Source organism: Citrus clementina, unplaced genomic scaffold, assembly GCF_000493195.1.
Source record: "Citrus clementina cultivar Clemenules unplaced genomic scaffold, Citrus_clementina_v1.0 scaffold_2, whole genome shotgun sequence".
NCBI classification, from domain to species: domain Eukaryota; kingdom Viridiplantae; phylum Streptophyta; class Magnoliopsida; order Sapindales; family Rutaceae; genus Citrus; species Citrus x clementina.
This window is the reverse complement of record NW_006262688.1, coordinates 4,304,475-4,309,765: the sequence shown is the minus strand read 5'-3', so window position 1 is coordinate 4,309,765 and position 5,291 is coordinate 4,304,475.

Below are 5,291 nucleotides of genomic sequence, written 5' to 3'. Positions count from 1 at the left end.
CTTCTTGTAATAAATAAATATATATTTTGTATTTCTAAGTTAAATTATCAAACAAATGACCTATTTACTAATCTTTTCTTGTAAGTTTTTTTGTGCCAAAGGTGCTATTAACTGTTATGAAAACTATAGGGAGTTAAATAGTATATATTGATTTTATTAGAAGAAAATTAAAAATTTCTTATTTTTATTTTAGAGTGAAGTAGACATTAAAACTTAGCTTATTAAGACGCTAAATTAATGCCAGGTGTGTTCAAATATCAATATGAAAAGTAATCTCAATCATTCAATACATTATCTAATATCCATGATGTTTAAAAAATAAAATTTGGAGGACTCACCTACCTTACCACTATGGTATGGTGCCACGCTTTTTGTCTTCTTTTAAAACCATCGTTCGATGATTGAGAGAACATCTAACGGTTGAGAAGAGCTAAAGGAAAATTAGAACAACCGGTTGCTCCAAGTCACTGTGGAAAACTTTAATCAATTAATAAAGATCCATATATTGTGTGGAGGTTCTTATTTGATTTGCTTTGAATGGCCATCAAACAAAACCCTTCCAGAACCGATGAATTGCTGAAATCATTTGCAGAGAAAAAATTTTGATAATCCTAATATTTTCCGATGGAATCGTAGTGGTATTTGGCCAAATTAGTTCGAAACGACGTTAGATAAAATGAAGGCAAACAAAAATTTTGTGGCCGGCAATTATAGCACACGGTGGTTGGAGCTTAAACTTTAGGAATTAGGCACATTTGAGTAAAAAAAAAAAGCTGGAAAGATGTGTGTTTGATCTGGTGATGATGCATTCAATCAGACGCAGTAGGTAACTCCTTACAACAAATTGTTAAATTTGTTCGAAAGATTTAAAATGGGTTATTAGCATTCCGTATGTCTGGGGGTTACGTTTGTGTGTTAGAAAGAGAGAAGGGAAGAATGGTAAGAAATAGTAAATGTTTGTTCGGAAATGTTCTAAGCACTTGATTGAAGAAAGCGAGGCTTAGTTATTTGTTGGAGAAGAAAATGAAGAGTAATCCTGAATTAAGGTTTCAATAAAACGTGGAGGTAAATATTATTTTCTTACCGTAAAATGGCTAATTCATATGGTGCAACTTGAACTGCATGTATAGAAAGCTTGATTATTTGTATTCTCTTTTGGTGACGAATTTTATAATAAGGATATTGGAGTTACAAATTTCAATTTAGTTATAACACTGGACTACACCTGGTATAAACACGAATTGCTTGGTGACAAAAATTATGAGGTGCATTCATGATGTTTTTGCAGTAGCCCTGCATTCATTAAAAAACAAGGGTAAATGTTAGGAAAAAACAACATAATGTATAGATGAAAACAATTAAATATCCTTCAAATGTTCATTGAGCATGAGCCACTGTTCATGAATGTTTTACATTTTAGGCGCTACCATGAATGTATGTTATAATTGATTGTATTTGTAGAGTCTTATATTGTTACGTAAATGCGGACATGCAGAGTGTAATTTAATTTGTTAAAATCAAAGGAGGTGAGACTGGTAAAAACTACTCATCATTTAATTGCTTTATAGGAATGAAGGGAGGAGCCCATCGCAAGCGATCACTGCTATTGAAAACTTGCACAGTAGCATGAAGATTAAGGTTCTTTGTTACTAAGAAAAATTTTGTTTTGATTGAGTAACTTGTTTTAGCTGTTTTACATTTATATTAAAATTTGATATGTATTGGTTGGATTAATTTCCAATGATTTTGTGCAAGAATTGTCGTAGGAGTCGATGCGAGGGAAGAAGCATTGTAAACCAAGTAAAAGGTTGCCGACCATGACTAGTTGTGACCGAAAGTGTGGTGACGTTGTCAATCGAGAGTTGCCATTTTATAAAATATGTCTTGAAAGAGGACGTTATCGGGTTGGACCGTTTGTTACGCCAAGGCCGTTTGGTGTTCAAGAGGAGAGATTGATTAACTTCTGCATGGATGAAACTCTTAATAAAGGGTAAGATAAAATGAAATACATATTGTTCTTACTAGTTTTATATAATAAGTTCAGTGGATGTATTAACATAAACTTCATAAATGATTGTATTTGTGTTCCAGCGAGATGGTTTTCCGAACAAACTTCAATGGGATTACTAGAAATGATATCATGTCTATGTCTCCCAGAAGTATAATAAATTTGAAGGTACAATCGTAACATTTGGTAATAGTTGTATTTACAGTGATATTATATATCGCAAGTTTGGCCACTTTAAATAAAGAGGCATATTGTATTGTTGAAATTGGTATTTAAAAAATTAAATTCATGTGTGCTGTCCAAAAGTCATAAACATTTATTTTGCAGGTGGTGTCCGCTGTATCTGAAATGTTATCCGCCCAAGCGACCATAAATGTCGAAGAAAGTAAATTTAGCCTTTTTATGCCTGCTTATAACACTATAAGAAATTTATTTGACGATATGACGTTGATCTTTTTTGTGGGAAATAACTTAAAATAGAATTTGGTAGGTGCAGTAGCGTGATGTATTTTTTTAAATGCAAATGTTTGTGTTCAAATTGTCCTTTTCATTTTATTCATAAGTAGAGAGGAAACTTGGTTTTGTTAAATATGTTGTATGGTCAGTGTATGTACCAGATACAAGTTTCAGTTGCCATGTGATGACATTAACAACCATCAAAATAAACTGTTGCAGGAACATGTTGGTGCTGAGTTTAGAGACATAAGTCTTGCTGTTGGAAGGTTTATACGCGCTGATTTGTTTGCGAAGAATATTAGTTATTGTGAAAAAGTGAGTGAAAGCATATGCAAGTTTATATACATATTATGTTTCAATAAACCTTCGTCATGAAGTTTTCTTCTGTTTTAAATTTTTTCACCATAAATGCATAATGCCTTGTAGATTTTTGTCACTGTGTACTATGGCCATGCATGCTGGTACATGTTGGTTTTAGTAATTTCTGAAATGCGAGTAGAGATAAGGGACCCGCTTCCAAGTGCAATGTCTATGCATTATAACATTGCACTATGTAAACGCGTGGTAAGTGTTCTTTGTTAATTAGATCATCAAATGACTTTTAACTGTATTTAAAATACTACACGAGTGCACTGAAATAGATGAATAGTTTGATTGGTCGAGGTTGTATCGTTTGGGTTTTCTTGAAATTAATTTGCCTATTGACTGTTATTTTACAGCTAACGTCAATCGACCTGATGTTGGACCATGGCGGCTCAAATTTTGATTCTACTAGTAGAAAGTTGCGAGATTTTCTAATTGAATTTTGTACCCGAGAGCCTACCATCCGCAATGAATATGATTGTGCATTGTATATAATGCTCATGATGGAGAGGCATAATATGTTGTCAAGCCTTAATAGTTTGGGCCAGGTTCGGTTATTTAATGTTACATATGACAAGACATGTATCTAATTACTGTCACTAAATTTTCATTTGCCATTCAAACTCGAGCATAGCTTTCTAATAAGGCTGTGTATACATTGTGTTGGTGTGTAGTTCCATTCGGATGCTGAAAGGGCACGAATTGTGATAAAACTTATCACATGTAGTTTCAACTTCCTGAAGGATAAGGTTCATTCAAGTTCTGAGATTCATGAAAGGCGAATTGATGTTGCTGAACAATCATTCTGCAAAGCCATTGACAAAAGAAGATTACATCAGCTTCGAAGGTCTAGATAAATGGGCCATGGTCCCCGGCATTAGTTGCGTTTGCATGATATTTTGGACTAAATGTGTATGTAATGTCCCCTTTTTTCAGCATATGGGAAGATTGAATTGTTTTTGTGACCCTTTTGTTGACTATATCAGATACTCAAATATCTGACTTTCTTGTTGTGCTAGTGTTTTCACACATCCATTACGTATCAACCCCCAATGTAGATAATGGCAATGAAAGCTTTTTGTATGATTTTACTAGTATGTATAGGTTTGATATATATTAATATCCTTAGCGACTTCTATTTCAACCAAATAATCAAGCTTGCATGAGTAAGGATTGATGGATATGTATCGAAACACACTTGTGTGCGCAACCCTTATTACCTTTTATAAGTCCACACAGATCAGCTCTACAATGGTTTTATTGTTTGAATTTATTTAAGGAATCTGTACATGTAGATTAATGGAATTACTTAGTATAAGTGGTAAACTGCTTTCAATTTGCTGGAACATGATTTGCTTTTATAGCAAATTGTGAATTTAAAGTTTGTAACATGGAACAACTTGCGTCTACTAAATGACATGATATGTAAACGCAACACCTAGGGTTGATTGCAGCTTTTACTAAAAATACAGTCACCGTTTTCGAATGTCACCATAGTTGGTTGGGGCACACGAGGAGGTAGTGATGGAGTCGAATCATCTAGTTGAGGTGCTTGTGTTCAGCGTAGGAATGCTTGTGTTACTATCGGTAGAGGTGGGAAAGTGCTCTAACCACGAATCCGATAAGGACCCCAATGGAACACCGCAATGTGTATTTATATATGGCATGGACATATTGGTCGCTTTGCTGTGAGGGTGCTGGCTTGGCATGTGTGATGAGACTATTCTGTCAAACCTATGTTGCCTTAAAACATAACCACCATAAAAAATTTCGTTGTACTGGCTACAACAGTCCTCGAGTGGTTGGTTTTGTCGAGTATTATGCTCACACTTTCTTACATTATGTCCTGGAACACCACATCTGCTGCATTTTCGTTGTTGCTGCTATCCCAACTTTGATCTCTTCATTGAACCCTTTGTTAGGACAATTTCTGAATCTTGTACCACATTGTCACTTCTTCGAACAGGCTGCGCAACCGATTTATCTTTCTGAACATTGCTTCCAACCTCAATGTCAGGTTATGGATATCATTAATTGCCACGTTATATGCAGTAAAACTTAATGCCGCATATCAAAGCAAATTTCAGCATGACGAAAATATAAGACCCACTCCAGCCTCCTTTATCATGTAATGAGAAATAGTTGAACATGTTTCCAGTGAACCGTGATCCATTATCTTTGCATCTTTGGTCCATCGAGACAATATCATCGACCCGGGAATTTTTGTTATATTTTCAGCCTTTAGCACAACAAATGTGTAGGAGCACGGAATTCCAATTGTTTCAAAGAGCTTGCAGCAGCAACACACGGTGTTTGTTGGCTTAGTTATCACCATTTTAACCTCTTTTCCAAAAACTTCAAAATGTCTTACGTGGTAGGTAGTTGACATTACGTCTCGGCCACCTATACTGTCATTACCACCTTTCTTTTCTCAAGTTCATCTCGTACCAGCCTGAACATCGCT